The sequence below is a fragment of the Erythrolamprus reginae genome, chromosome 10 (assembly GCF_031021105.1).
Source record: "Erythrolamprus reginae isolate rEryReg1 chromosome 10, rEryReg1.hap1, whole genome shotgun sequence".
In the NCBI taxonomy this organism is placed as follows: domain Eukaryota; kingdom Metazoa; phylum Chordata; class Lepidosauria; order Squamata; family Dipsadidae; genus Erythrolamprus; species Erythrolamprus reginae.
Window position 1 is genome coordinate 24692484 of NC_091959.1, and position 12845 is coordinate 24705328.

Consider the following 12845-nt stretch of genomic DNA (forward strand, 5'->3'; position numbering starts at 1 on the left):
CTCTTACCCTGCTGCTATTTACTTTTAGGATGAGTTGTGGGTGTCTGCAGGATGTGGCCAGAACATGAAGATGACAGCTGTGACAGGGCATGTGAAACTGTGTATGTGTGAGAGAAAGAGACAAATAAAGAAAGAGAGAGAGAGAAAAAGAAAGAGAGAGAGAAAGAAAGAGAGAGAGACACACACCTGGAATGAACAGATAGCAGAGAAGTAGAGGCATATAAGCAAGGAAACCTGATCCTACGCAGGAGCCACAAGGGTTTTTTTCCAAAAGGCAACTGGACTCTGTTTTTTCTTTGAAAACATTTCGCTTCTCATCCAAGAGGCTTCTTCAGTTTTTCACTGAAGAACCAAAGTCAGAACTTCAGTCAGAACTGAGGAACCTTCTCAGATGAGAAGTGAAATGTTTTCAAAGAAAAAAATAAACCCAAATCCAGTTGCCATTTGAAAAAAATACTTTTAGGACAGCCATGAAATTGATGATTGAGAATCTGCATAAACACTCCATTGTGTTGGTTTCATTTGCCCTTGGTCTTCTTCAATTGCAGCTTTTATGCAAAGCTGGCCTTTGTAAAAGCGAAAGTTAGAATATTCCCAACATTGCAACGCAACACCTGGAAAAATATGCCGTACTTCACTTAATCCTCCAGGGAAAAATGGAAGGCAAACAACGTCCAGGTAGAAAGGAGAACATCGTGGCTTCAAAATCTAAGGGATTTGGTTTGGACAAAACTCAGTAGCACTTTTTTTTTTGTGTGCAGCTGCTGATAAAAATAGGATCGCCGGCATCTGATGACAGATATGGCAGAAGTAGGAGGAGGAGGAAGAAGAAGAGAAGAAGAAGGAGGAGGAGGAGGAGGAGGAGAGAGGAGGAAGAAGAGGAGGAGGAGGAGGAGGAGGGGGAGTTTTCAATGCCACCAAGATTCCTGGAACCATAACAAAACCCTTTTACTGTTTTCTTCTCCAAGGATGATCCGGGGAACATGAGGTCTTATTTCCCTGCTCTTTTGATACCTTACTCCTTGCTTCTCTGTAAGTAGGATATCCCCTGCTCCAGATAGCTTCTGTCATGCTCCCCTCTGCTCTCAATATACTATCCGTTCATCTCTCCCCTCCTTTTCTGATGGAGTGAAGAAGAACTTTGCCTGTTTGGTCTTCATTTTTTCCTCCTGTTTCCAAACCCTGCTAAGCAAAGGGTTGGGCTTGGAAGGTATTCTGAAACCAGAAGTGTTTTGCCAAACATTATTTGATTATGGCGTGGATTTATTTGCATAAGTGGGTTAATCAAGACGGGCGAAATCTGATTTTTCATTTTTGGTGTCATTTTTGATTTGCTTTTTCCCTCCTCTGTCTTTCCTTTCCTTTTCTTTGCTGTAGGTGTTGTGAGTGGTCCTTGACCAACTCTGGTCATGTCAGATTCTGAGGAGGATGAGCCAGGCCCATCTTGGTACCCTGGGCCAGTGGTGTTGCCAGCTGATGCAGAGAGTGAGAGTGAGGGAGAGATAGACTTGGATGAACCTGAAAGACCACCAGAGGTGGCAGATATGTCAATGACAGTAGAGTCTGACTTAGAGAAAAAGGAGGAGGAGGAAGACCATGAGCCGTTGTTAGATGCCCGCTTTAGAAGATTAAGAAAAAGACAAGAATATTTGTATGGGAAAAGGAAGTACTACTGTAATGCTCTGTACATGGGCCTAACTTTGAAGAGTGTTCGGAAACTTCAGATGGTGCAGAATGCAGCTGTGAGAGCAATCATGGGCTTCCCTAGGTATGGCCATGTTACACCAACACTCCGCAGTCTGGTTGCCGATCAATTTCGGGTCACAATTCAAAGTGTTGGTTATGACCTATAAAGCCCTTCATGGCATCAGACCAGAATATCTCCGGGACTGCCTTCTGCCGCACGAATCCCAGCGACCGATTAGGTCCCACAGAGTTGGCCTTCTCTGGGTCCCGTCGACTAAGCAATGCCGTTTGGTGGGACCCAGGGGAAGAGCCTTCTCTGTGGTGGCCCCGGCCCTCTGGAATCAACTCCCACCAGAGATTAGGACTGCCCCCACCCTCCTTGCCATTCGCAAGCTCCTTAAAACCCACCTCTGTTGTCAGGCATGGGGGGATTGAAATTTTTTCCCTTCCCCCTAGGCTTATAGAATTTATACATGGTATGCTTGTTTGTATGATTGGTTTCTTAAATTGGGGTTTTTTAGACTACTTTTTAATATTAGATTTATTACATTGTTTTCTTTATTGTTGTTAGCCACCCCGAGTCTTCGGAGAGGGGCGGCATATAAATCAAACAAACAAACAAACAAATAAATAATTTTACTGAAAGAGTAGTAGATGCTTGGAACAAACTCCACAGCAACCGAATTTAAACATGCCTGGGATAAACATATATCCATCCTAAGATAAAATGCAGGAAATAGTATAAGGGCAGACTAGATGGACCAGGAGGTATTTTTCTGCCGTCAATCTTTTATGCTTCTATGTTTCTATAAGTTGGTTGAAAATAATAACTACCCTGTTTTCCCCAAAATAAGACATCCCCTAATAATAAGTCCAATTGGGCTTTTGAGTGTATGGCAGGGTCTTATTTTGGGGAAAACACGGTATTACTAATGCTATTAGTTTTATTCGTATTGGAATGTATGACACCCCACACTGTTCACCCATTGATGCATTTGTAAAAAAAATAAAAAATAAATTATGTTTTAAAAAAGGGCAGGTGAAATCTATGTGCAATGCGCTCAGACTGATTATTATTATTATTATTATTATTATTATTATTATTATTTACTTAAGGTTCCTGTTGTTGTTTGTGGCTCCAAACAGTGTGTGCAAAGCCCCCACAAAAAGGGGTCAAATGGGTAACCCAGTTAAGACTGGTGCTGTGTAAATGCTGATGCTGATTGATGCGGATCATATAACCACCACAAGCAAAATGCACTTGGCCAGTACCTCTCGGATGGCTATTTAAGAAGGCGCAATAAATATATTTCATTTGTTCTCAGACCATATGAAAGATGCCTAGGCACAGAAATTCCTCCAAATGTCCTTTTTTCTAATTTCCCCCAAAATTAAAGGCAACCATCTGCTTGTTTAAAGACATTTGTTCTCTCCGGTCCCCAAATAGAAACAAGTTAATGTCTGAACAATTTCCATAAAAGACTCTTGACTTGCCTTAAGCTTCTGCATCATTCCATCTGAAATTTAGCAGGGCAGACTTCATTTCATTCTAAGGGGCAGGCGGGGCAAGTTGCAAATTTCATTTCATGCCGGCAGAAGTCAAAAGAGTGAAAGAAGCTATTGTATTGACTTGATATTTTAATTTGAGGTATGTAAATTGGAATCCTTGTAGGATGTGAAAAATAATAAAAAATGTAAACCCCCCAAAAACAGTGAAAGAAGCCATACCACTGATAACGAGAGGGGCATTGTGCCAATTATGAAGCACCTCTTGGTCTTCTTTTCTTTCAACCCAACAGAGTACTGAATCTTTGAAGAACGTTTGGAGACTGCAGGTAGTGCAGAATAAAGCTGCACGAGCTATCATGGGCCTCCCAAGATCTGCCCACGTCTCACCATCACTCCGCGAGGTGCATTGGCTGCCGATTGGTCTCCAAACGCAATTCAAAGTGTTGGTTATGACCTATAAAGCCCTATATGGCTTAGGACCAAATTACCTAAGGAATCATCTCTTGCCTCATTTATCCCAGCAGCCGGTCTGGTCCCACAGAGTTGGCCCTCTCCAGATCCCATCAACTAGGCAATGCTGCCTGATAGGGCTTAGGGGAAGATACTTCTCTGTGGTAGCCCTCTGGAATCAACTCCCTCCCTCCAAACTCAACCCTGACAAGATGGAGTGGCTGTGGGTCCTGCCTCCCAATGACAATTCCATCTGTCCGTCCATTACCCTGGGTGTGTGTGTGTGTGTGAATCACTGACCCCCTCGGAGAGGGTCCGCAACTTGGGCGTCCTCCTCGATCCATAGCTAACTTTAGAACACCATCTTTCGGCAGTGGCGAGGGGGACATTTGCCCAGGTTCGCCTGGTACACCAGTTGCGAACCTACTTGGACAGGGACTCACTGCTCACAGTCACTCATGCCCTCATCACCTCGAGGTTCGACTACTGCAACGCTCTCTACATGGGGCTATCTTTGAAAGAGTGTTCGGAAACTTCAGATCATGCAGAATGCGGCCACGAGAGCAATTGTGGGGCTTCCTAGATTCGCCCACGTGTTCTCAACACTCCGCAGCCTGCACTGGCTGCCGATTAGTTTCTTATAATTCAAGGTGTTGGTTATGACCTATAAAGTCCTACATGGCATCGGACTAGAATACCTTCGGGACCATCTTCTGCTGCACGAATTCCAGTGGTCGATAAGGTCCCACAGAGTTGGCCTTCTCCGGATCCCATTGACTAAACAATGTAGTCTGGTGGGGCCCAGGGGAAGAGCCTTCTATGTGGCGGCCCCGGCCCTCCCTCCAGAGATTAGAAGGCCAACTCGTGACCTTCTGCAAGGCTTTAAAAACTCACCTTTGCTGGCAGGCTTTGGACCGTTGAGTGTTACGTGTAGCTCCGGCCAACGATTGGAATGTACATGGGATGAGTGTGGATGATTGTTTTAATGTATTGGGGTTTTAGATTCGATTTTTAAATTTAGATTTCTTCTTGAAGATTGATTGATTTGTTTGTTTGTTTGTTGATTGATTGATTGATTGGATTTGTATGCCGCCCCTTTCCGCAGACTGGGGGCGGCTAACAACAGCAATAAAACAGTATATTACAAAATCTAATACTAAAAACAGTTAAAAACCCATTATATAAAAACCAAACATACATACAGACATACCATGCATAAAATTGTAAAGGCCTAGGGGGAAGTGTATCTCAGTTCCCCCATGCCTGGCGGCAGAGGTGGGTTTTAAGCAGCTTTCAAAAGGCAAGGAGGGTGGGGGCAATTCTAATCTCTGGGGGGAGTTGGTTCCAGAGGGCCGGGGCCGCCACAGAGAAGGCTCTTCCTCTGGGTCCCGCCAAGCGACATTGTTTGGTTGCTGGGATTCGTGCAGCAGAAGGCGGTCCCTGAGGTAATCTGAAAGTAGGAAATCCAAGACTCATGATCTATGTCCTTTCTCTACTTTTCTTTAGATCACCTGAAATATTACTGGTGCTTTATAAAACTCTACTAAGACCCCCAAAGATGTTGAGACTTTGGGAAAAGTTCAGAGAAGAGAGACCAAGATGATCAAAGGCCTGAAGACTAAAACCAGGGATGAAATGCTCGTCAGTTGTTGGAGAGCTGGTTGCGAAGGCAGCGCGAGGCTCCGCCCACCGGTCCGGATGCCGCCATTTGGGTTCTTTTATCATCTCTGTTTGCACAGAAAGCTTTGCGCATGTGCAGAGGGTAGAAGAACCAAAATGGTGGTGTCCAGGCGGGTGGGTGGAGCCTCATGCTGCCTCCGTGACCGGCTCTCCGATGACTGACAGGCACAAGCGAACCGGGAGCATTTCACCCAAACTAAAACATATGCAGAACGATTGTAGGATTTGGGTTCGGCTAATCTAAAGAAAAGAAGAATTAGGGGGTGACATGATAGCAGCATTCCAGTATTTGAGGGGCTGCCACAAAGAAGATGGGGTCAAATTGTTCTCCAGAGCACCAGAAGGCAGGGCAAGAAACAATGGATGGAAACTAATCAAAGAAAGAAGCAACCTAGAATTAAGGAGAAACTTCCTAACAGTGAAGACAATTAATAATAATAATTTAATAATGATTTATTAGATTTGTATGCCGCCCCTCTCCAAGGACTTGGAGTGGCTCACAACAGCAAATACAATACAATATAAATATACAATAGAATACAAATCCAATATTAAAAACTAAATTAAAAACCCATTATTACTAAAGAAACCTAGCAATTCTGCACAGTCACACCAAACTCAAATGTTAACTTAGGTGGGGGGAGAAATTAATTCCCCCATGCCTGGCGGCATAGATGGGTCTTCAACATAATAATAATAATAATAATAATAATAATAATAATAATAATAATAATAATTATTATTATTATTTATTAGATTTGTATGCCACCCCTCTCCGAAGACACCTTGCGGAAGGCAAGGAGAGTGGGGGCAATTCGAATCTCAGGGAGGAGTTGATTTCAGAGGGCCGGGGCCGCCACGGAGAAGGCTCTTCCTTTAGGTCCTGCCAGACGACATTGTTTAGTCAACAGGACCCGGAGAAGGCCAACTCTGTGGGACCTAATCCACCACACTTCCACCACCTAATAATAATCCTCCAATGGACAAACCGGAAGTTCGGAAAAACGCACTTCCGGTTTGCCTGTTTGGGCATTTTTTTCACCTACCAGCAGGGGTTTCTACCAATGGGGTCCAGAGTGCTGCACCGATATGGATTCACGGATGCAATTTTTGGGCGATTCCACCCCCCCAGCATCTCCCGAGAAGAAGACAAAGACATAAAAACGAGGTTGGACCAGAGGGCGTCTTCCGACATGGAGATGCTGGAGAAAAATAGCCAAAAATCGCATCAGTGGGTTCATATTGGTGCGGCACTGCCTGCCAGGCTTTGGAAAGGCATGTGCGCATGTGCGGTGGGGGGGGCAGCACGCAGGTGAGTTTTCACAGGTATGGGGGGAAGGAGTGTCGGCAAATGCATGCATGCTAGCACCCCCACAACTTTTGGCATGCAAATCAAAAAAGGTTCGCCATCCCTGGCCTAGTTCATCCCCTGTCCCCCACTTTCCTTCTCTTCTCTTTTCTTGGGAGGTATAAATTTTTTTATTGTTTTTCCACACCTTAGAGAGATTCAAATTCACATGCCTCAAATTAAAATACAATACAATATAATATCTATAGTCAAATTCTTTATAAAAATTTCCTAATTATTTATCCATTTTATTCTGGTGCACATCATTCATCTTGTGCTTCCTCCTTTTCAGATTTTATCATCCAGATTTCAGGGATTATATTTCGCTTTCATTGGAATTCAAAATGATATGAGCTATCCAAATTTCTCTTGGCTTTTTACTTTTTTTTCTTTTTACTAAAACTATGCCGTCATGCTTCAATCCATTTCTTGTATTCTTACTTAACTCATTCCTGCTTTTTAAACCCACTTTTTATCATAGCTGCCCGTAACAAAAAAACCACAACCCTCCAAATTTACTTCTCTTTATACCACAGAAAGAAAAAAGAAAGAAAAAAGAAAACCATTCACATCATACCTTAATCTAGCATTACCAATGTACATGTAAGAGGAAGGGTTATTATTAAAAAAATAAAAATAAATTTTCTACTCTCTGTGTTTAAGCATTTTGTCATTCCTTTCATTCACGCATGAAAGAAGATCCCCAGCCTCTTTTGCAAATCTATTTGGATTCTTCATAAATCCCTTGGATGAACAGTCTGGGATCAAGCGGTTCAGGTTCATTGTTGTATCAGTTCAAGGCTGACCTCCGTGTCAAAGGACCGTCCATCCATTCTTGCACAATCTCCTCAGCCATTCCTCAAGGCTGACCTCCATTTTAGACACCATAATTGATTGGGTCCGACTTGAGGCATCTCTCAAGATGGAGGTTAATAATAATAATAATTATTATTATTAAGGTATATTATTATTATTTATTAATAATTAAGGCAATATTATTATTAATTATTATTATTATTGAGGCATCTCTCAAGATGGAGGTTACCGTAGATTAATAGCACTGGCCCACACAAAAAAAATCATCAGAAAAAGTAATATTAGGGAGTTTGATGTGCTGATTCCAAAAAATATGCTTAGTTTTGCTCTATCACATAAAGTGTCTGATATAGAAGCATTTTTGTTATTACATTATTTCTGATATGTAGATTACTGTTTTCTTAATGTCACCAGTATATTTCCTATACCTTAGAATAACGATGCTGCTCCGTGGAAACTATACCTGCTACAGAAAAACTATATACTACATTTTAAAAATCTGAACCAAAAAAATGATTCAGAAAAGTACAAGGTCAACTGCGGTGATTATGAAAAATATTTTTTTACAAACCTGTGTAACCAGCAGGTTAAGGAAGACTGGGGTTTTTCTTCCCCCTTCTTGCTGTGGTAGAAATATGAAAAGTAGAATTGGGAGTGTTCCCAGCCTTTTTGTGATTCTCCACCAAATTTATCAGCAAAGAACTTGGGTAGAATAAGGTCCTGAATCCGCTCCGGGTCCTCGGAGAGGAGCAACATACAAGTCTAATTATTATTATTGTTGTTGTTGTTGTTGTTGGTTGTTGTTGTTGCTATTATTATTATTATTATTATTATTATTATTATTATTATTATTTTAATTTTTTTTTTCACTGATGGAAGCTGAAGTTCTGCAACCATTCCCGAAGAACAACATTTCTCTTTAACAGTTATAGATATTAAAATGTCTGTGAAGATTCTCAGTCATCCAGGCTGTGGTTGTCACAAAGGTGCTTTTAAAAGAGGAAACTGGACTTTCTGTTTGTTTGTTTTTCTTTGAAGACATTTCGCTTCCTATCCAAGAAGCTTCTTCAATTCTTCAGAATCGAAATCATAACGATACATTCAGAGTCCTGAGCTGTCAGAATGTCCACTAGGAACTCTTGTCAACCGAGCACAATAAAAGCGTTTTACCACATTTTATGTAAATATCTCCTGTACAGATTTTATTGGCCTGTTATAATTTAACTGCGAGTGCTTTCGTCATCAGTGCAATAAACCATTTCCTCTCCAACTGAAAACGATGTTCCTTTAAACCTGTACATCCACATTCTTTTAATCTTGATTTTTTCCCCTCCCACATCCCCTGAATATTGATAATAATAATAATAATAATAATAATAACAACAACAACAATAATAATAATAATTTATTAGATTTGTATGCCGCCCCTCTCCACAGATTCGGGGTGGCTCACAACAATAATAATAACAACAATGTGCAATGTAACAAATCTAATATTTAAAAGAAAGTATCTAAAAACCCATCATTTAAAACCATACAATACAAGCATACTATACATAAAACTATATAAGCCTGGGGGAGATAGTCTTTGCCTTACAATAGTTTCATTTAATGACCAGAGTTACAAAAGTCAACGAAAAATTTTAGACTGGACCTGTTTCCCAAAATAGATCCACTTGTGCAGTGTCTTGATGGAAGAACACAAAGGCATCTCACAGCCAAATTTTGCAAACTGCCCGAAAATTAGGCCCAGGGATGGAGGATGTGTTTAAGGGGGATCAAACTGGTCTCCTTTCTGGATCTAGCTGGAGTTTCTGTTTGTAATTAAAGAGGAAGAACGTGTCCCTGGAGCTGTCATTTCTTAAAGGCTCCATTCCTTTATGGATTATCATTTCAACCCCCAGCAATGGCGTATCTTTATTCGGTACCCACCATTATACCACTCCTATTTTGTTGGCACTTCTGAAGATAAAACAACAACAGGCCATTTTCTCACCGGGGTTGGGGGAAAAGGAATCCTGTGAAATTTATGAAAACTGGCCAGGAGGTTACAGGGCGTCCTTGACTTACAACAATTCGTTTAGTAACCGTGCAAAGTTACGATGGCACTGAAAAATGTGACTCTAGGGCAATTAAGCTAGAAATAAGGATTCAGAGATGCATATGAATAAATAAGGATATACGAAAATTGAATTTAAAACTGTTAGAGGTCCATTTGGACCCAGTATATTGATGAGTAAAAATACTCGATTAGATATATCAGCCAATGGTGTTGTAAATTTGAACAAGGATGTTGGAAAATTTTATATTTGATTTTTCAGGTGATAAAAGAAAGGAGGCAGCACTTGTGGAAGGATAAATACAAAAAGCAAATGGATAATTATTGTATTATAAAGTAGATGGTAGGTATATGATATTGAACATGTTTCTGATTGGAGAAAATTTTTAAAAAAATTAACCTGGAAAATAAAATGTCACTCCTGACGGTGTTTTACAGTTACGAGCTTTCCAGTGTCCATGTAGAGCTTGACAACCGGTTCATAATTATGACGGTTGCAGATCCCCTTTTGTGACCATGGGGGATCCAGATTCACTTAACAACTGGGTTACTAACTTAAGAACTGTAGTGATTCCCTTCCCAATAGTGGAAGGAGAGTCATAAAATAGGGCAACACTCACTTAACAAATTCCTCGCTTAGCAACATAATTTTTGGGTTCAATTTTGTCCGTAAGCCGAGATCTACCTTTAGTCTCCTTCATCGGGACAGGTAGTCCTCAATTTACAACAGTTTGTTTAGTGACCATTCAAACTAATAATAATAATAATAATAATAATAATAATAATAATAATAACAACAACAAAACAACAACAACAACAATAATAATTTATTAGATTTGTATGCCGCCCCTCTCCGCAGACTCGGGGCGGCTAATGCCCTTATCACCCCGAGGTTTGACTACTGCAATGCTCCCTAGATGGGGCTACCTTTGAAGAGTGTTCAGAAACTTCAAATCATGCAAAATGCAGCCGCTCGGGCGGTTATGGGCCTTTCAAGGCATACCCATGTTTCATCATCACTCCACGGACTGCATTGGCTGCGATTGGTTTCCGGACACAATTCAAAGTGTTGGTTATGACCTATAAAGCCCTTCATGGCATAGGACCAGATTATCTCCGAGACCACCTTCTGCTGCACAAATCCCAGTGTCCGGTGAGGTCCCACAGAGTTGGTCTCCTTAAGGTCCTGTCAACCAAACAATGTTGCTTGGCGGGGCCTAGGGGAAGAGCATTCTCTGTGGGGGGCCCAGCCCTCTGGAATCAGCTCCCCCTGGAGATTTGCACTGCCCCCACCCTTCTTGCCTTCCGAAAGAGTTTAAAAACTCATCTTTGTCGCCAGGCATGGGGTAATTAGATCTTCCCCTTGACCAATGAATGTTTTCAGCATAATTTATTGGGGGAATGTTAATGAATGTTTTTAAAAACGTTTTAGAATTTTTTTAAAAAAAATAATTGGATTTATTGGATTTATTGTATTGTTATGTCTACTATATATGCTGTGAGCCTCCCCAAGTCCTCGGAGAGGGGCGGCATACAAATCCAATTAAATATAAATATATAAATATAATATAAACGTACAACAGCAAAGAAAAATGTGATTCCCGATCATGTTTCACAGTTACAACCTTTCCAGCATCCATTCCAGGTCACGTGATCCAAATCCAGACACTGGGAAAACTGCTTCATCGTTACAACCGTTGCTGTGTCCTGGAGTCACATGACCTCTGTTTGTGAACTTTTGACAAAGTCCACGGGCAAGCCACGGTCACTTCACAACTGTGCTACTAACATAGCAACTGCCTTGATTCACTTAACAACCGTGGGAAGAAAGGTCGTAAAACAGGGCGAAACCCAGTTAAGAAATGTCTCCCTTAACAACAGAAATTGGGAGGTTGATTGTTGTCGTAAATCGAGGACTATGTGTATTCCTAGGGAATTATCCCTATGTAGTCTTTAATGGAAGAAGAGAAGGTGTCTCTTATCTGCTTCTTTCCTGAAATGTCCCTCAAAACATCAAGCAAAACATCAATTCGTATAAGTCCCAGCGACCGATCAGGTGCCACAGAGTCGGCCTTCTCCAGGTCCCGTCAATTAGACCAGTGATTTTCAACCTTATTTGAGTCACGGCTCATTTTTTACATTTACAAATTCCTGGGGCACAGCACCAACCAAAATGACACAAAATGACACTCTATCGATAACATTGTGATGCATTGTATATCACCCTTTGCGGGGGCCTCTTATAAAAAGAAAAAGGTCAAATATCTATATACACCACCAGGATAAACATAACCAGCTGAGGCTCCATCTGATGGTGGCAACATTTACCTCCAGTCCTGACCAGGATTAGAAATCGGGACTTTGGGGAGGAGTAGCAGCTTCAACTACTCGCCGCAGCCACATAATGATAAGTGTGCGGCAGCGCGAGCGGGGAACCTTCCTGGGTGTGGATGAGAGGCGGCCTGCTATTGGTTCATCGCTAGGGGTCGGGATGAATCCTAGAAGGTGATTGGTCAGTGAGCGTTCCCTGTGCCTCCATCTTCTTGTCGCTGATAGCTGGAGGGATTGTGAGGGGAATGTTTATGTTTGGACAGAGGCGGCTGGCGGCGGGCCTCCGTGAGCCGTAAATGGCCTCCGTGGGCCGTATCCGGCATGCAGGCCGTAGTTTAGGGACCCATGTTTTATTTTCCCCACAGCACATCTGACCATGTCTCATGGCACACTAGTGTGCTGTGGCACACCAGTTGAAAAACACTGAACTAGACAATGTCGCTTGGCGGTGCCTAGGGGAAGAGCCTTCTCTGTGGAGGCCCCGGCCCTCTGGAATCAGTTCCCTCCGGAGATTCACACTGCCCCCACCCTCCTCGCCTTTCGCAAGAGTCTACTCATTTATGCTGCCAGGCTAGGGCCGATTAGATCTCAGCCCCCTGTCTGACGAATGCTATGTATGGCTGTTGTTTGAATGGGTATGATTGATTTTTAATATAATTAATTATTTTAGAGTATTTTATTTAACGTTAATTAATTGGATTTAGCGTATTGTATTTTAGTGTTCTTTTTATTTATTTTTATTTTTATTTATTAGATTTGTATGCCGCCCCTCTCCGATATGTTGTAAGCCATCCCGAGTCCTCAAATAAGTAAGTAAGTAAGTAAGTAAGTAAGTAAGTAAGTAAGTAAGTAAGTAAGTAAGTAAATAAATAAATAAATAAATTCAACAAATCTAACAAATGGTTTAAATTAAATTCTAGTACTTTAGAAAATTCAGCATCACTGGCTGAATTTTATAACACATGG